Raw genomic sequence first — 21,261 nt, 5'->3', positions numbered from 1 at the left:
AACGAGCGTAAGTGAGCCGATCTTTTCGGATATTTTTAATTACAATGATACAGTGATAACCATATGTATACGTATGTATATTCTGCGTAAAAACCAAATAACGTTTTATCTCATAGAGGAATTCCCCGTTTCACGAATAGAAGCACGAACGTTTATAAACGGAAGTTGGCGAACTGAAAGTTATTCTAGATAATTTCCTTAGAGTTTTAGGCCTTTTTTACGATCTTCAAATAATTTTAACAATTTATCAAATACGTAATTAGATCTTCGAAAGAATTTGTTCGAACGTTTGATTTCTTTTTTAATTTTCCTCACCACAATCAATATATTGTTATTAACGAAGGATTCTCATACATCGTTTCTTTAAGAATTTTTCTTCGAGCCTACGGATCATTTTTACTGTAGCTGAAGAATTTTATATTTTCACCTCCGAAAGAATTCTTTCAATTTAAATACGTTGACCGTTTCAAACTTTTCAAAACATCGTTACTTTGAATTTCTTCGTAATCGTAATCAATTCGTTATCGTTAAAATAAAGTTGTACCTGGAAGATTGATATAGAATCCAAAAATTATTATATAACCGAAATAAACTGTTTATAATCCCTACGTTGGTCGTAAAAAGAAAAAGAAACAAATTTAGTCCGTACGTCGTCGGGTGAGGAAGCCATTATAAGTCCTTTTTTTGAGATTTTCGCTGTTATTAGGGCAGCCCTGTGACAACGAAACGCGCAGCAGCTCGCTGTATTAATACCAGAGATTAAATTGTGCAAGAGGACCTCGGGCCAGAGATGTTTTTATGGCATGTAACGTTTATCCTGTCGCGTTATCGCGTGCCAGAAGTAATGACTTCTACTTTTCCGCCCCCGTTCTCTCTTTTTTCACTCCTTTTTTTCTCCGTCCTCTTCGCGCTGTCTTCCAAAAGGAGGTCAGTAAATATTTACGGTTTCGTTTTTCCAGACGGACCAATTCTATTTGAACTGGCTCCAGAGTTGAAACGCGACCGTCCCGCGGCCCGTCTCTCGATCCTCGAGCCAGTTCATTGGATATTTCGGTCGTTCCGGAAGCCACGATAAAACGAAGAAGAAGACCGCCTGTGACTTTATCCCGCGACCTTTCACCAAAGGATCTTCTTTTTACGAGATAGAGACCGCCAGATGAAAGTAACTCCGGAACAGATTCGAGCGGTGATCGAAAAGTGATAAAGAGGGCTGGCTCGAATTGGTGTCCCTTTCCTGCGAGGATTCACTGTTCAACGTTTAATCGAGGAAACGGGGCTTCTGTGTGGGCCACGGTTTAATTCTTTTGGCTTTCACATGGCAATCAGTGTGAGTGTACAGGTGGACTCGTTATATTTTTAAAGTATCGCAGATTCCAATAAAATATCCGGCAAAATATCCGGCAAAATATTTGGTCAAATTTTATTTCTTAATAATTATAGTGAGTTGGTTAATTTGAAGCCGCGAATGATTTTTCTTCGTGTTATTTTATGATTTAGATATTAAATGGAGCAATTTCGTAATTTACTTGGTATCTTGTAATTGGATAAATGTTTCCCGAAATAATTTTTTCCAAAGTAAGCGTAATCTGTAATTGTAACAGGTTAGTTTATTTCATGAGAAAAATTGAATGTAATTTTATTTAATCTTTTTTACCTTGTTATTTACTTGTGATTTATTGTATTATCGAATTGATCTCAATTGCACATTTGAAATGTATAAACATTTATTTAATCTCATGGTATTTTGTTTTCTTTCTTGGATACAAATTAATAATCAATAAATTCCAAACCTAAACGCATCACTATGTTCATTTATCATTTCTTCAAGAATAAAATGAATAAAGGACGCGTTGTTTTGGCTGGAAATGAAAAAGTATAGTAATTCCAGCAGTTTTGTAACAAGAAAACACCGACACATCGAACATCGAATTATCTGTTCTACTTCTTTATATTTTTGTCAAACAAAGAAATATTTCACTTACAATTTTTCCTCTACGAAATTCCATTTTGTCAGATTTTCACGATGAATAATTCGTTGATATCGTCGATGTGTCCCAATATACAGACACGATAGACTACAGAGATTAAATGTTCGGGAAAGGCTTGAGCCAGTAATAAAAATGACTAAAATGACGAATGTGTTGTGCTGTATGTCAGTTATATCGGCTATCTAGATAACGAAAAAGAGAACTTAACTCACCGAACTGACGCAAATTTATTGCGAACTGACTTAATGAACACCAGTTGTATAGGACTGAGTTTCTCATACGTAACTACACTTGACATTAAATCATCTGAATACGGTCATAGTCTATAATCTTTGTTACATTTATCATCTACGTACGGACTAATCTTTTAGTCTCATCGGTAATCAAAATATATGTATATGTATCACATGGGATATTATTAGAAAATTCATCGACACACTTTACATTCAGATGAAGAGAAGATATATATCTATATTTATGTATACGATATTTACATGTATATTTAGGGTTTCAGAAAATATGTGTGCGATATATATATAGGGTAATTTTACACGTTAAGGCAATGAAAAAAATTCGTGTACGAAAATGTCGGCTATAATGAAGGATTGTAATAAAAGAATTAAGCAAATAATAATTAAGCGAGGTAATTCTAAAATAGAATTAATTTCGCAGATGTTTATAGATATTATTATAGAAAAATTGATAGGATCGATCGAAGTCAACGCTATATAGTAGATGTGTAATCAGTGTATTACAAATTAACAGTCACGACGTGATATAATCAAGAATGTATACATGTAATAGTAAGATCATCGATAGCCTTAATTGTTCATACATTTGGGAATGAAGACCACGCAGTAACATCTGTAATAATTGTTCGCGTAATTAGGGTAAATTGTAATAGCAAATGGCAAATTCAATTTGTTAAGAAAGAATAACAACGACTTCTCCTTACGTTAAAAAATAATATATATTTTTTTAATTTTTAAAGGACACAATAATAAAAAAAACACACAAATAATTGTTCGTGGTAAATGCAATGTCTTTTTAATGTAGTTTAACTTAAATTAAAAGCTACATACATTACGTAATAGTACTCTAAGCTCGCTTTATATTTCAAGAAATACAAGTGATATTAACATTCAAAGCGTTATTAACAAGTAAGCGAATCAAAAGGCACTGATCTGTTTAATTTCATACAAACGAGAGTTTCATATAAATGGTACCTCTATATAATAATTTAACACGTATATGGGTCAATTTGTTACAAATATGTTTAATGTATGTAGAATTAATATCAGTAGAAAGCGACACAGTGAATATAACAGCATTTAAAGCATCAGTCCCATCAAATTCTTGGGTTAAGTACGTATACTTTGGTTCCATAACATCTACCAAAATGTGAAATTTATTATTTATGATATTACATCGTCGTGTAATCAGGTATTCCACCAGGTAATAATACAACCACGAGATAGAAATTTTGTGATCTCATATTATTACATATTAGTAAGGGAAGCTTCAAATTTTGCGAAGACTAGATATGAAAGTACAAAATAAATAATTTGATAGATTTTGCGAAGAAAGTAAATAGATTTGTGCATACAGAATATTAAATTAATCGAATTTTCACATAATTTATATAACGTAGAATTTACCCAGTCCAATGAACTGGAAAACGCATACTTATTACGTTTTCTTTCCACTATAATTTCATCAATGCCAAACATCTACCTCGATTTCTGCCCTTCCTATTTTTAAATCATCCATCGAATCGAAATCTTTTAATTCGCTTACTGTCGGGCACGAATAAAACAACATCTACAACATTTGGCTCGAGCAAAAGTGATAGACGGGCACAAGCTGTCGCTCAAAAGTATTCAGACATTTTTTTGATTTTTACAACATATAATTTAGTTACGGAATTACGAATGCAAAGACTAACGATAAGATTTGTCTGTTTGATAAGTCTGACAAGAATTGCATGTCGTTAAAGTACAATTAGAAACTAATCCGCGATAACAAAGTTGATATCGATTATGTTAGCGTCCAAACATTATGAAACACTTTTGCTATTTAAAATACTCTTTGTTCTTTGATTATTTAGTTTCTCAACTATACACAGATTAAAAAGTTCTTATGATACAGAAATATAGAGCAGGTTGTATGGACATAAACTACAAGAATTGTAAAACTAGTAATTAATTAAAACAGTAAAATTGAAGCCAGTGGATATATCAACGACTCGTATATTTAATTTCAATATTCTATTAATAAAACAACCTTAAACAACTATTCCCTTTCAGAATACCCTCGGAACAGATGAAATAAAGTGTACAACATTTGAAGACGACAAACGTTTCCTCTACCCATAAAGGAAACAATTTACCATTAATTTATCCATCTCAGCGAACTTCGTATCTCGTTGCAAAGCAACGAAAATATCTAGATACTTATGAGCGGAAATGTTAACATTCCCCGGATACTCCTTTATTCGCACGAGTATCTGCGTCGGCGTCGAACCTCTACTACCCACGCTCCCGTTCAAAGCCATCTCCAACTTTAACGCAATCGTTACAACCACGAAGAACTAACAAAACGAAGAACAACGAAAAAAAAGTATACGGCTTACTCCCAGCTAAATATGATTCCACCCAAAAGTACGCGAAGAATCGTAGCCGTGAAGCAGGGACAGTAAATACGTGATTTGTTATGCTTACTGAATCGCCGAGAAGGATTGGATCAATAATCCTCGGACACGAACCAAAACTCAGCTGACGAGCGCCTGGCCGGGTCACACCACTGAACATTCTAAACTAAGCCTAGAAGCCGGAGGGAAGCTAGCAACGCGACCTTTCTGGCCGCTAGAAAGGGTTCCTGGCCGGTTTTGCTGTGCGTGGCAGCCTCGTCGAAGCAAAAGGGGATCCAGGCTGGTTACCGACCGTGGTGGATGTCGCCGAAGAGGTGGCAGCGCTTCGTGGAGGGTGCTGCGAGCACGGCTTTACGCTTGCGGCCAGCGCGGCGTCAGGCGTTCGTCCAGAGACACGAACCCGTAGCACGAGCCGCTCGTGTTTTCGGCTTTCCGGGACGCTGCACGGACCTGCGCGTCTCCATCTAGGCGTCGGCTGGGGGTTCGAACCGACGAACCCTTGGCTTGATAACAGTGCCACGCCATCCGTCGCTGGCAACGCATAAATTGCATGTGCCAGGCGTCAAGCGTTCATCAGCTAGCTACCTCGTTGATTCGATTGTTTTTCACATGTTTCTTCGTTGGAGGACGACCGTTTCTTTGTCGAGTTCGAGCTTAGGTGATTTCTGTTCGGGTTAACGAGGTGTCTGCGAGTTGTGGGAGTTGAGTATGGCAACTGACCCTTCGGTATATCACGCGCGATTTTTGGCTCCAGTTTCTTTATATGTTGGCGACGTATGTAAATAATACGAGCCGTGGTCACAATATACGCTATCTTGAATTTATTAAATAATAATTAAATAATCGTTCCATTACTTGTGTAACATTTGTAAAGGATGGTTTGGAAAACAAACTGAGGTTTCGAGAATTTGCATATTTAACGTAGGCCTTGAGATTTGTCTATTTAGAAGACAAAGTTTAGTATGTTCACGGATATCCAATCTTCTTTCTATTTTAATGAAAGATTTCAGCTGCTGATCGTTCGCTTAGACCGATGAATATTTTGTAATATTTTGTTTTCTACTGTACGATATCAATTTCAAAATTTTAAGCACTCGAGAGACTTTCTACATATTGTTTTATTTACGAGTGAAGGATCACGATATTTACGAGCGCTAGTGTAATAGTAGAAAACAGATTTTGGTATTATTTGTATCTAATTCTTGTGGCAATTTCGAGTAAATCAGTTCTTGATGAACGTTATTAATCCTACCATACATAGCTACAGTTTGAGTAATAAGACGTTCTAAGGGTTCTCGTTGAAACGTTGACACTAACTTCGGTTTAGATAGACTAAGGGAACTTAATGATTTGCATAACTTACGACCAGTATAATTTTGCAATTTCATAGTGAATAGATGTATGAACTCTGTGAGAGAATAATGAAGGATGTTTAATACACGTTATCTGGACTTGCAATTTTGATTCTTTCCAATTACTTAGAAAAATTACAAATTTAGTAACATGCTTAATTAATATAAGGACGAACGTGATTACGAAAGTACAATAAAATGATAAGTTGAGATATTTTTTAAATTTCTACCTATCATTTTAACATCCATCGATTAAAAATAAAAAACTAAAATTCTTCTTATCGAATCTTATCTTATTCATTATATTTCTATATTAACGTACGATAATGCTATATATTCGCACTAATATTTCTACTGACGTATAATCCTAAGAATATATTTAACGATAATAAATTGCGTATTAATTCATATTTCACTTCATATTTCTATCTTTATATCGTTACTTTAATTCATATTATTTTATTTTTCTCAAATTTAAGAAATTTGGTAATCGGAAAAACACAATCCCAGCAGGGTTAATAATTTTATGTAAAAGTGACGATGTTAGTAACAATATAAAACTGGCAAAGCCATCATATACGAATGGCATGAAAATGATACTTCGTTTGAAGCAATCGTACGAATTCCGTTTGCAATTTCGTTAGGTAAAATTCTATATTGTAATTAGGACGAGGAAAAACTTTTGGGCCATTGGGGCTGGACCGTAATAATTCTAATAATTACTAAGTTGCACAGTCGTGACCCCAGGGACGGGCATTTTTAAATGAAGTTTCCGCGGACGCTACATTTCGTAATTATAATCGTAATGTGAGAGAGAATTACGACGAGACGCGGTTTCGTAATAGTCGCCAATGCTGTCTGTGGATACAAACGAAGAAGCTTCCCAAAGTACTATCAAACCGAGCTCTCTGAAGCAATTGCAATTTTAAATAATTAAAAGTTAACTCGATTTCAAAATGCCATCAATTAATATCTCTGTAATGAAAATACCATTCTATAAACAATTTAAAAACACTTAAGAAATCGGAAACGTTATTTCTTCTCAAATTACGTATGACGTTTTTCGAAATGCTATCGATAAACGTTTCTGTGGTGAAAACATTTACGATACGTATAAATAATTGGAGGAAGCTTTCATCGAAAATATTCAAGAAATCGACGAAATCAGAAACTGCGATCTTCGTCCTCCTGTTCAGATTAGCCAAACAATCGTTCGAAATCACTTTAGCGAATAGGAACCTGCCATTTATTTGATGTATTTTATGAAGTTTTTACGCTTCTCATCGCTAGTCGGGTCACTCGACTCCAAGTGATTGAAAACCACTTTGTAATGCGAATCTATCATTTCGCTTGACCTGGATTCTTTCGCAACAAGGATAGGGACTTTGTCGTGCTTTTTCTGTGTGATGTTCCCTCGCATCCAGTGACATCCAACACGTACTAATCCGTAACGCCACCGAGGGGGAAGTTTCGCACTTGCAACCAAAAAATCAACAACCAAGAAACACATTCCGCCCATTTTTATCGCTAGCGAATAAAAGTGAAACGGAGGAAGAAAAGAAAGAGTTCGCAAAATGAAACATCGAAGTAACATGGTATTTTCACGTGCCATTGAAGCGTCGAGTTTTATCGCGTAACTCGATTCACACGTCGTTCGTGCATCCTGTTTGGTAACTCGACCGTCCGACAGCCGCGCGAACTAAATCGTTAATCGCCTTTTTCGAAATCATAAAAAACGATCGACGTGGGGAACGTTTCTTCGACGACTTCACCGGCAATAATACGACAGGAATATAAAGTCGTCGTCCACGAGATCGAAACGTTTATCGGCGTGACCTAATATCGCGGCCCTCTGAAGGGAATGCATAACGAGCGGTACGTATCGCGGCGGTGGCACTGAACATGGTAGACGCATCGTCGACGATATCCGGCCAGTCCGTTGAATCGACACGGTTACGACACCGTTACGGGGATATTTTATGGAGTATTTTTATCGGCGAGTCGCGAACCGAAGGACTACGCCAGTAGTAACGACCGTGCGTGGTCAGACGATACGAACGACTGTCCGATGTAATCGGAAGACGTAGACTGTTTTTAATCTCGTGGTAATTTTTCGTTCGTTTCATTTGTGTTTGCTAATACATTCTAGCAAATGATATAGAAAGACACAAGATAGGAATTTAAATTTATAAAAATTCATATTTTTGTAGGTTTTCTGATTTTAATGTCACTTGACGATTAAAGAGGTGTATTTTAATACGAAATAGATGAAACGATAATTAAATCTAAGTGCACAAGAGATGGTCATGATAAATCAGCTTTCCACTTTTTATAGAAAAATAGTTTTACAATTCTCATACATCAATTTTCTTAAAGAACAATTCTGTAAAAATGTTTGCTCATAATGTTTCCAGCTTTAATTCAAATATAATAATCATAGAAAAATTAATTTGACAAATGAAATTAAATTAATCGAGAGAATAATTTAACGCGCATCTAATAAACCATCGTATTCGCTACAACTATCATCAGATACAAAGACCATATTCTAAACAACCTGCAACTCCTAAACCACATGAAATTTCAGCCGGGGAAAAAGAAAATTCGAGTTAATCTTCTCCAGAAGCAGCTGCTGTACTATTAAACGAGCTACAATCCCATAGATAAAATTTTTAAGGCTAACAAAGAGAAAAGGAGAGGGTGACGTATAAAGTAGGAGGAAATTTACGGCGAAGCTGAACTGTGTGTCTCCTCCAAGAGCCGTAAAAGATCGTAGAATTAACGAGGTGCATTTATCACGGGGAAATTTTTCCAGGCGAGGCTCGTCGCGGGCAAAAATCGTGTGATACGCAGCAAACGGGGCTATTTAGAGAATACCATCAATCAATAGCGAGTGAAACGCGGGAAAAATTGATACCCGGATTCGTCACTGTTCCAGAATCGAACGGGAAATAGGAACGGGGTGTGGAAACCGAGTTAAAAAAAGAAAGAAAGAAAAAAAGGAGAGAGAAGAGGAAAGAAAAAAGAAAAACATGAATATGAATGATTATATACCTGGTGTGTGCCGGTTGAAGTTATTAATATTCCATTCAAACCGTGGTTTCTATTCAGGACACTCTCTGGAAATTCAAATGAATCGAGTGAATTCTGATCCGCGGCCAGATTGCAGTTGGAAAGTGGACGACCATTACCGTCCATTCTATAAATTTGGATCGTCCTTTATGGTGGCTCGTTAAAACTAACGTAGTTACCGGCCGATCTCTGGGATTAAATCGGTCAAACAAGCTGGCCAGATGACTCGGAAAACGGCTCGGAAAACAAACGGAAGTGCTGAGCAACCTGCTAGCGACGATAACAGGTGAATTCTCTGCTTCTAACCTTTCGCCTCCCCCTCCCTCCCTCTCTCTCTCTCTCTCTCTCTCTCTCTCTCTCACTCTCTCTTTTTTTTTCTTCCTTTCGCGAACGAGCGAACAAATCTGGCTGATCGAGCAGTTGCTGCACTAGGTTTTTCGAATCGAGCATTTCTCCTAGCTTTTGTTTGTTTTAGGGTAACTTCGAATTGATATTTGCAATACGATGTAAAATTGTGTGTTCCGTCCAGGAAGATCCGACAAATACTTTATTTCCGTTGCAACGTACAAGTATCTGTTAAATCATGGATACAGCGTTACTAATTGATAAAATAACATACACGGTATGATTAAAAACATAGTGGAATCTTTATACCGCTTCTAACGGTTACTAAAACTAATAATAATTACAATTATCAACATGTGTCTACAACATAAATTTTCTACCGTCATACGCGTATCAACATTTCCATTTACGATCCAGTATAAGCAATATTTTTTCTTACGTTCTACTTACGATCAATTGTTCTCAAGTACTCTTTCAACGATAATCATAAAGGATATCAAAATAACATCAGAATGAATACAGGAATAAATAAATTTACTAGTTTAACAGTATTGATAAACGAACGTAATAGATAACGATAGAAGACGTACAAAGATATCTTTTGAAATATTAAAACATTTATCGATGACCTGTTATCTTTTCCTTACAACGCCACTTATATCTTTTCTGTTTAATTTCTCGAATTTGATTTGTCGAATCTATCGGATTAATTTATCGAATTGAATTCGTCGATAACTTAAGAAAAAAATATTGAAATATTAAAATGTTTATCGATAATACATTATCCTTTCGTTACAACGTCGCTTATATCTTGGAACATCATCGACCTTCGTTACTGATAACAAAGCAACTTCTTCGTCGAGTTGCATCACTGACTCTCTGCTCATCAATAACGCCTTAATTGCCTCGAACAAGTTGCGCCGTGAAAATAACATTAATTGCGGACTCGCATCGGGTCACTCGGACGCTCTTGCACCGTCAGCTTTAATCGGCAGACGGATGAGGCCGTTCTATTGGCGCAAACAATGCAGGAGGAGTATTTATTGCGGCGGCTAATACCGGTTTATTGGGATGTAAAATGAGGCGAGTCCGTGCTGACATGCTTGGTTTCCTCCTGTTCGAGCTCACCGGCGTCCGACGCATAATGGAACGCGCTTTGGCGTCCGTTATGAATAAAGGAACAACCATCGTCGATCGTTAACCGCGTATTACGTTTAAGATTGCCGCCAACCAACTGCTCGCTTAATCGTGCTTGAAGAATCGCGAGATTCCCGCGTGGCATTGGTCATTGACATTTGTGTCTGTGCTTTCTGACGTATGACAATATTCAACGTGTTTTCGATGGTTCAATGTTGATTCGTTTAATCTTGTTCCGATCCTAACAGTTTGTATGTCTCGGTGCTGCTTTTGTCGTTGTCGAAAAAATGATTTTGGATTGTTGAGGAAGTTGAGTAACGATCTTTTCTCTTTTTTCTTACGTTTGGGAAATTTTATGACGATGGAGAAATACGAGTTGATCCACGGAATCTTTGACTCTGTAAAAAAATTCTATCAATGAAGTGTCTTCGTATGAAATATATAGTTTAGAAGTCGACTCGCTGCGTCTATTTATTTTTTATTTTTTTTATTTATTAACTAGGGGGTATTGAAGTTTTTATTATTATTATACAACTATTTACGTAGTTAAATGTTTAATGGTATGAAAAATTAAGGAAAAGAGGAACAAAAGTGAAAAAGTTCAATCTGTATTTGAGAAAGCTTTACGTAATCTAGTCGCCCCTGAAATTCTAATTTATTTGCGAAATAATCTACTTTATCGCTTGGTAGAAATGCAAATTGCAGCGGCAGTGAAATCAGTAGGGGTTTTACTTGTTTACTGGAACGACGAATAAATTGTGGCCACCCTCTTAATTATTATTTGCGGCAGTGTTACGTGTAATAATACAGCGAGCGCATTAACGCGTTGATTCGGTTTCAAAACGGAATGCGACTGCTGTGTCGTAATGCGGACATGTTAAACGTATGCGGAGCAGCTGCACAAACGTGTGTCACAATTTATCAGCATAATTTTGATCGGTGGGTTTTGATAATGACGAAAAACGTGTAACAGAATTATCGTCCTCGTGTACAATTGTTATATCTTTCGAGCAAATTGTGAGAGAAACGGCAAAACTACGATATCGTACAAGTTCAACTTTTAAACCAACTTTATGAATAGGAACAAAATCCTCGAAAAAGCAAGCAGCTTTAAATATACATACATTTAGATAGGAATTTACATTCGTCTGAATTTTGCAAAATTTAAGTACTGCAATGCATATGCTGCTTCAGCAGATGATGTAGAAATTAGATAGATATGCAATATCGTGTTTTGTTAAACTTTCTACTTCGAAAGAGACGATTAAAAATGACAACGAGTCTGAAATGATTCGATGAAAAAATTAATCCATAATTAATACACTGTAGATATTTATACCAATTTATATTTTTAATGAAATGCAACTTCTATACAGATTTGTTTCATCCTATGTATTTTCTATTATTCTATCTATAGGATTTCATCCTATGTATTAAAATTTTCCATAAATGTCTGCAGTCTAATAATTTTAAATATCGCATTGCATTATTAATTATATGTAAAAGCGTTGCGCCATAAAAACTATATATACAATTGTACTTCTTCAAACTATTTCGCATTGTAATAAAATACCCTAAATGAAATTGTTTTTTTTCTTTTTCATAGAAAATGCAATCTAATGAAAAAAGATTATCTCGTGTGTTTCACTCGTTTCTCTCTTTCCCTAAAAAATCCTTTCCCTGAAAGCTATGTTGCAATTTAACAATTCAAGTTGCACTATAATTTACCAGAAAACCTGTATTCCGAGAAGATTGAATTATTATGTGATTTAAGGAGTAAACCGTGGAATAATCCGACAGTAGTGGCATCGAGTTTCTCGGAACAGAGCGACTTCAGTTGCACTTGTGTTCGCTAGATAGTGCCACCGATTGTTTTACAGCTTCAGAGAAGTTTCTCATATTCAGTGTTTAATTAATATACTTAACATCCTGATACACAATACACAATTACTTACATCCCTATTGTCACATACAAAAGGTACACATTTTCAACCGTAAATATCAAACAGATATTAATAATTGTTTTATGTATGATAATATTTATCATGCGAAGCTTATAATCCTCTATTTTACTCTTCTCAGTTATGTTGTTAAAGGGTTCAATAAATAAAACTAAAGAAAGCCATTCCAATAAACAGAGCTTAGATATAAATATATACACATAACTGTACTACGTTTCCAAAATAAATCAGCTTCCAAAAAAAAAGAAAAAAAAAAGGGAGAAAAAATCCGTAACTTACGAGGACCAACTACTACGTATCTCTACCAGCAGGCATCCATCTCACCGCAAGTAAATCACGGATCGTCATTGCCGGGATGCACGCGTCCGAAGGCTGTCAACGAAACATGGAAAAGAGGCTGACGCGAAGTTACAAGCGCGTGGACGCAAATGGGCTTCATTCCCCAGGCATGTCCTATCCCGTACTACACAGGCTAGCGGGCAGGTCGGCTCCACTGGCTGCACGCATCGGCTATATCTATTTAGCGGCCGGCGATGTAGGACGAGCGACGTACGTATGTATATGAGTCAATTAGCATACAAAACAGTCGCATTTGCGTTGATATTAGAGCACGACTGTGCCGCGGCGAGAGTGCTAGCCGGCTTTATTAAGCGTATCTTTCAAAGCCACCGACGACGCTGTCGGTCCAGAGCCCGCAACCCCCGACCATCGATCCCTCCCCTTTTCCGTTGCCGCCGAACGGCCTCACCACTTCCGCTCCGCTCGGGACCGTAAACTTATTCAGTCCAAGTGGAGCAGATACGGCGGCCAACGAGCGCGAATGCGACACGGGGACGTGTACGCGCGACATTGAAAGCCAACGAAGAGAAATTTTTAAGGCCCGTTTACGCCTCGAAACAGGATCAGAAGGACGATTTTGCCGTTCGTGCCACTCTGCGAATTACAGTATTTTTCCTATCTTCTTCTTTTTTCTTTTTATTTTTTCCTTCGAAGTTTGCAGTTTTTAGGAAAACGCAATTTGCTTCTATCGTAGATACACATGTACATGAGATGGAAATTTTAAGCTACTCACGTGTTAGTTTTCCTTTTCGTGTTAATTCTAATTTTGTTTATTGACTATAATGGCCAAATAGGGCGAATGCTACCATGTGAAAATCAACCACGAGAAACTTTTAAGGCTCGTTTCGCCTCGAAACAGAACCGGCAGGATCACACTGCGGATTTTAACTTCCTTTTTTCTTTCATTTTTTCCTTCGAAGTTTCCTGTTTTTGCAAAAAACGCGGTGTGTTTGTATTGTAAATCCGTGAGACCGAAATTTTAACCTACTCGCGTGTATTCAGTGTCGGTTTCTTTCCTGTTAATTCGTTTTAATTTTATTTATTAACCAGAATGATTGATATAAAGGAGCGTCGTATCATTTGTCAGGCGATTTTATACTGATCGACTAATTAACATCGAGTGGCGTGAATGCGAATAAGGTTAAAGGATATTTTAAAGTATACACGTTGAGAGCTTGTCTTGTTGTTTGGAAATAGCAGGAAGAATTTTATGATAACAATAAACGTAGTAGCTGTTGATCGCGTAAAATGCGTTGTATGAACTATACCGTGTGTATTTTGTCACGTATTTACGAAGTGATTCTACAAATAAATTTCGCTTTTTTACAATTAATGGCTACATGTAAACATCTATAATATATCTGTATTTATTTATCGCTTTTCATTCGTTCGAACAATTTGTCGTCCGACATTGCTAAATATATCAAGAGGATCAATATTTAAAAATTGATGTAAACCAAATCAATAATATAACATATTGGTATAATTGATACAGTGTTTAAAATCTTTCGCTAAAACGAAAGCAAGATTGAAATATAAAAATTCAAAGATCGTAGCAAGGTTAGTTTCGATTATACCTCGATTCTATATCGACTCGATGTAGTATCATAAACAAGTACAACGGTCGATCACCAAGCACACGAAGCAAGTAATTAGCGGCGGTGGGGCAACAAACAGTTAATTATAATCGAGCAAGGGAACATTCCGCGGTAACGTTCACGATTCTGATACCCGCAGTGCGTCAGGTTGCCACGATAAACCGCTATCTTTTCTTCGCCGCAATCACGTACACAAAGGGGTGGCAATGGCGGTGGCTAGCGGGCCATTAAGTCGAGTTAGCGACGCCGGTACACGCCCTGAGGAATCAGGCGGGGACCTTGTTCCGGCATGTCTGATAAACGGAAGAACAACGGCTCGTCTGGCTGACTGGATGAGTGGCTGGCTGACTAGCGTGATTAGCTAAGTGATTGGAAACTCCACCCTACCCTAACCTGCCCATACCCATAACCCATTACGCGCGGAATCGACGGATCGACGATTCAACTTCTTACGAGGTCGCGTGAATCAAGAACTCGCCGCCAGCCTGGAATAATCTTATTTCTGCTCTTTGCTCTTTGCTCTTTTCTCTGTCCATGGTATGGTGCAGATCAGTGTTTCTCAACCTAATAGTCAAATAATCCGCAGCCAACTTTCCATGCATTCTTAATTATTAGGTTAGAATTATACGCTAAAATATTTATTCTCTAAGATGTGTTTTCTGTACTTTATTCCGCACCTTATTAAGGAAATATTATTACTATACCGCATATGTGTGTGTTACAAATGTGGCACGATCGAAGGAAGTATATTTTCCAGGAAGAATGTATTTGAACACTGAGTGGATACAAAGATTATTTACAAGCTTACTTATCAAGTATTAAGTTAGAGTTGTATTCTAAAATATTTATTCTCGATGAGTTTTCTGTATCTTGTACAAAATGTTTCTCTATATCGCACGTGTCTATATCGCATATGTCTCGAAAGTGACACGATCGGAACAATTATATTTTTCAGGAAAAGTTATCTGTGAGTTCACAAAAAAATGATTTCTTACGATTATTATAATCTTTTATGATTCCACAGATTTTTTACCTCGAAAATCATAAATATTCCTTGATGTTATTAGGCACGGAAAATTAGATAGATCTATCAAATATACGACCTGAATGTTCGTAAGCTTTATATTGCTTATGGAACTAAAGAAAAATAGCCTACTGTCTTCGTATCGCGGCGCTGTTTGGTTTGCCACGGCGATGAGATGAATTCTTTTAAGAAGAATTAGGGACCGTGTGTGATTGATTGCAATCGTTAGGGCGATTTGTTTGTTGGATTCCTTGGGGGTAAAGAAGCTGACACGTGGCGCCGTGAATTGGATTGCCATGTTGCGGTCTATCGAACCCACTCACCGTGGAAATTCTTTAGGATGGATGGTGTTAATGATTGAGATCATTATATATCATATGATATATAGTTATCCGATGAAGTCTTAACATATTATATAAAAAGCCGTGTCTTTTTTTATTACTAAATAAAATACTATAAAATTCTACTGTTAGAAAGTTAGCCTGTTTTATGCGGAGATGATTAAGTACCGCTTTATTATCGTTCTATATATTAAAAAATAAAAATAACAAAGAATTTTTAATTTTTATTAAATTCCTAGAATCGTAATGTTTCTTCCTGTAATTATAAATAAACAATTATAACTGTGAATACAACTATTGTTATAGAAATAACTTCTCATTGGTATTATCGAGATAACAATTAAAGTGATATTACATTATTGTGCAAAATACTACATATAGGTACTTCGATCGCGTTTTTAACGAAACAATAATTTATCTTGACAGTGCCTAATAACAATGCGCGAAACTTATTACCATATTCCATAATATCTTCATTAATAACCAACCTTTCAGCCACCGCTATCTACCTTTCCCCTCCGAAACCAGTGAATTTATCATTGCAACGAACGAACTGCCGTTATCGACGGCAATAAAAAGCACGAAGAAAAAGAGAAATTACTCAGCGGCGATGAATGAAATTTTTTTTCGCTTGATATTAACGAGCGCCGTGAACAACGGAGTCAGCGTTAAATCAGCCTCGATACGGCTATTTACCAGCTCGGTAAACAACGGAGGAAAACACGGAGGGGAATAAAGTGGACAGCGGAAAAATCGCGCGGCTCAAGTTCTTCCAGGCGATTCGTCGGTCCCTGTACATCCCCTTTAGAGTTTCCGGTTACGACCTGGTCACTCTGTAACCCAATAGCGGTCGACACTTTTCCCTCGGCTGATAATGTCGCGAATAAACTGGCTGGATTCTCGCTGTTGAATCGACTCAACTCGATTTGACTTCGATTCGTTGGAAAGTCTGACGTGTACGAATAATCGAGAATGTTTGAATTAGACTACGGTTGCAACGTGTTTTGACAAGCTGTCATCAGACAAGCGAAATATTCGAAGAATAAAATGCATACGTTCGCAAGAATCTATACAATGAGAGTCAAAGGTGAGTATACAGGTTTTAGCATAACACGTGGACCTGCACAAAAACAATGAAAGGGATTTATACGAACATGCGTCCTATCTAATCTTGTTTCAAAGTTATAAACATTTCTGTGTTTAAATAATCAGCAACTGCTTACTTTCAGATGTTCAAATTGGCTACCCTCGGTCTGTATTATTCGACATACCAGGTATGTAAATATGAAACCGGAATTTTTGTATAGAAAATACACGTTTATTGTATGAAAATGATTAAAAATATTTTATTCGAAGTATTGCCCATCGCTAGCTATACATTTTTCCCACCTGTCTGGCAATTGGTGAATGCCACGCCAAAAAAACTGTCGCTCTCTTGAGGCAAACCAGTCATCGAGCCATTTTCGTACATTTTCGTAAGAAGTGAAATGCTGGTCAGAAAGTGCGTGTCCCATCGATGCAAATAAATAGTAATCGGACGGAGCCAAGTCTGGTGAGTAAGCCGCGTGCGAAAGTATTTCCCAACCGAACGCTTCAATCGTTTCCTTGACCGGTCTTGCTGTATGTGATGGTGCATTATCACGAAGCAAAATTACTTTGTGTCGCCTTTTTTGATATTCTGGTCGTTTTTCACGCAAAGCTTGATTCAAATCGATCATTCATTGTCGGTAGCGCTCAGTATTAACGGTTTCGCCAGGTTTTAACAAATCATAATAGATCACGTTCCACGTTCCACGTTCTTCGTTCCTCACGTCAAAATTGCCACTTCTGAATTTTTTAAACCACTCAAAGCACTGTGATTTAGCAAGAGCATGCTCACCGTAAGCTTCGACAAGCATTCGATGCGATTCTGCAGCAGCTTTCTTCAAATGGTAACAGAAAATCAATGCTGTCCGCAAATCGTAGTTTCCAGGCACAAAATTCGACATGTTCAACGCTATTACAAACTATGCTGTTGTATGAAACTTGTATTGTTCTGAGTCGAAAATGTTTGTGAGATGTCAACAAAGACTTTTGGCATCAATGACGTAGTTTAGTGATAACTACATTATCAGCTATGGCCGTCTATAGGCAAATTCCGGTTTCATACTTACAGACCTGATATACGTGGAATTTTTGAAGGATTCGACAGTAGCTATTTCGAGCATCTTTTACGATTATTGATGATTATTGAAACACAAAATAGAACAATATTAAATAGACCACATGTTCGTATGAACTTTCTTCATTTCTTTTGTGTCTTCTATTCACTGCTGAAGTTGGTCATTGGAAGTTACGATACATCCTGTATATCTCAAAGTCACGAAATTTATTCAAAAACTCTTAAACGCCTGTTACATAAATCAAAAATTGATTGGAAGGCATAAACTATATAGAGATACAAATTAATAATAAAATAGCTCAGGTAAATCTATAGGTAAGTCAACAATGTACGAACTTCATTCCTGTAAGCTGTATATTCACTTTTGACTTTTGCTGTGTACGTGTAAACACACAAATGTAGTATGCAAATATGTATAATAGTTTTAATATACATGTTTATTACAATTAAGAAAACAAAGTTAGTTAGGTTGTCCGAAAAGTTTCTTTCGTTTTATAAGGAAATAATGGATGCGAAACATTTTCCGTTTTATATTATTTTATCGAATTACGTATGATCCATTTTGTTCTATCAAAATAAAGATCACAACGTTCGAAAGATTAGGTTTCATGTTTGTATAAAGATGCGGTGTTGTAAAAGACGTGTCTGTAAAAGAAATACACTTTTTGGACAACCTATAGCTCCATTAGGTTTTGTAATCAATTTCTATTCTTCTTAATCACTAGCGCCGTGTAACACGACATTTTTAGGAATTTAAACAAGTATGTGTATCGTGTGATACAGACGCATTGCCTATATCAACAGAATCGCACAGTAAGAACATTATTCAGCAGCGTACAGAATAAAAGATTTTAATGCGAGATCGAGCGATCATAAAACGAAGTAAGAAAGTTCTCGAGATTTTTTTGGAGGCACCATCGTGCAATATTCGGGGACGATAGGCAATTCCGAGAGAAAGGTAGGTTTGTCCGGGAATCGGTGAAAGTTTGGTCATCGGCGAGCGAAACGGACTTCCGTGTGAATCGCTTCACGCGTTTCTATGCCTTTAAGCGAGCGAACGGCCTCCAATTAGCGGACCTCAGAAGCGTCGAGCTTCAATTATCGGAGCTCAGAACGGTATCGATTGTGGAGTAATGGATGTTATCGTCTTTCGCTACTGGCATTTAATAAAACGCGATCTTGCGTGAGAAGAATTTCCCACCGAATGAAAATCCATTTTCGATGAATTGTATCTGGTGCTTGGTGGAAGGTGCATAGACAACTGTGTTTGTAATTATTTTCTCCTGCGTTTGCCAATCCTGTGATTTCTTTTTTTTTTTTTTTTTTTAATCTCCTATTTCGTTAGTCTAGCTAGTTCTGTCGTTACTCTTTTTCCATGCAATAAATTGAAAGCTACTTTCCACGTATCTCGTTGATCGATGTTGATTGACGAATTGCATTGATACTTCGTAAAATTGGAAATTTTGCGTATCGCAGGTGAAATTTCAAAGCGTTTTCCGTATTTCATCTCGCTATAATCCGCGATCTCTTTCTATATTGAGATACGTGCAACATTTTAGGAGAATAATTAATTGTCTGTTTCATAATCTCAATCGAATTTTGTATACTCGATGACCCATTTAAGTAACCTAAATATCTCTTCCAATTGTGATGACGCGAAAAATATTTTGTACGTAATTCGAATGGCATTAAGGAACCAGTATATCCGACAAGAATATTTTTATTTCTAGAATATACACCTCGTATATTTCGTAATTAGAAACATTCAATAGTGAAAATCTTTCTTCCTTACTTTCTATTTGCAAATTTATGAATACGTTTATATATAATTTATTGCAAACTTATCTGTGTGTATACGACTTACACTGAAATTATGAATTGCATTACATATCAAACTGTAGTACTGTTTTATATAGCTTAATTTAGTTTGATTAACCACAAGCGTTAAGTCTGAGCATAAAGCAACCTACAGAGACGAAAATAAATATGAAAACATATTTACATATGGGCAAATACGATTTTACATAAAATACTAGTGCTGTGTTTGTTCTAATTGCTGTGTCTGTACCTTTTTTTAATTCATTACCGTTCATTCATGGAAAATTGAAATTACGTTTAGATTCGAATGGATTTAAAGTTTCTTCCGGAGAATCAGAATGGCATGCTCGCGTGGAATGCTCGCTTACACGATGATAATTAACTGTTTGTTCTCAACAGCCACTAATTACTTTCTGCGTGAGCGTGTTAATCGGCCGCCCGTGGTTTAAATCGTGCTGAATAGGCAATAGGTTAATTAGACGAAGTTGAAGAAACGGGCAAGTAATTGCGGCGGGTTGCAACTCTGCGATTATGACTGCACGAAAGGCAGATAATTTGCTGCGAAAATAATTGACAAGCAAAAAGCTTGATTATTATCCACGGTGAAATGCAACATTTGTCATTGCTCTGTAATAAAGGTTATTTTTACAGATGACTCATTCAGTAGTTTGATTGCCTGATATAACGGTAGACTGGTATTTTCACAGAAAAATTATGTACAGTATAACGCAGAAATCATTCCCATATAAAACTCTTTATAAACGGAGGCTCTCAAATATCAAAATTACTATGCTATAAGAGTTTATGAAAACACAGTGTTGTTTATCGCAAGCTAATAAAAATTTCTTTATCTGTTCCGAGTATCGCATTAAAATGGAGAGGACGATATTTGACAAGATCGGGAACACAATTCACGCAGAGTAGCGTTCTGCTAGCGGCAGAATCGCGAAGGAAAAAAGGGGTCAGCAAGCCTCGAGAGAGCAAGAAGCAAAGAAAGAAAAGCTCGTTATATACAATACGACAGGTCCCCTATCTCTCGCCAGACCAGCACGTGTTTTTCCCGGTGTACAGAACTCAAAAGGGGCAGCAAAAACCGAAAGGAAGAACGACCCCCTCCCTCCCGCCCACCAAAAAAAAGAAAAGAAAAGAAGAACGAGTAGAACAACAACGCTGGAAAAAAAAAAAAAAGAAAGCGGACGAAGAAAAAACGAGGGAAAAACGTAGGGCAAGAGCGTGTCCATATTTTTCGCGACGTGGGAGTGCGTTGTTTTGCAAAAACAACGTAATTCGTCTTCCTATTTCCAGCGAGTAAATCGTATTCGCGCGAGGGCGAGTTGCACGCTCGCGCAAGCCCGATCCTGACTAAGGAAAAACGAATAGAAAGGGCAAAGTGGGGCGAACAAAACCGTTAAGCTAACGAACGTGTCGGGGACAAAGGCGAGATAAAGCCGAGGTACAACGGGGCCGTTCTTTTC

At 37.0% G+C, this 21,261-nt stretch overlaps 1 protein-coding gene and 1 long non-coding RNA gene across 3 annotated transcripts in view; one reads left to right on the top strand and one right to left on the bottom strand.

Annotated features, from left to right (window-relative positions):
• LOC126916985 (E3 ubiquitin-protein ligase MIB1-like) overlaps positions 1-6,131 on the bottom strand; it is a 266,584-nt gene extending 260,453 nt beyond the window's left edge. Inside the window, exon 1 of the mRNA XM_050723374.1 lies at positions 4,709-6,131. The gene's annotated coding sequence lies outside the window, so the exon portion shown is untranslated. The remainder of the gene's footprint in view (positions 1-4,708) is intronic.
• Positions 5,172-9,212, top strand: LOC126916989 (uncharacterized). Of its 2 annotated transcripts, none has more exons than XR_007710839.1 (3): positions 5,172-5,296; positions 8,929-9,047; positions 9,102-9,212. It is a non-coding gene; the product is annotated as an uncharacterized LOC126916989 (long non-coding RNA). The 2 variants fall into 2 exon arrangements; XR_007710840.1 differs by lacking the exon at positions 5,172-5,296 and adding an exon at positions 5,298-5,412.
• Positions 9,213-21,261: the final 12,049 nt, after the last annotated feature.

The sequence above is a fragment of the Bombus affinis genome, chromosome 5 (genome assembly GCF_024516045.1).
Source record: "Bombus affinis isolate iyBomAffi1 chromosome 5, iyBomAffi1.2, whole genome shotgun sequence".
NCBI lineage: Eukaryota > Metazoa > Arthropoda > Insecta > Hymenoptera > Apidae > Bombus > Bombus affinis.
Note: the sequence above shows the minus strand (reverse complement) of the source record. Positions and strands in the feature narration are given on the sequence as shown.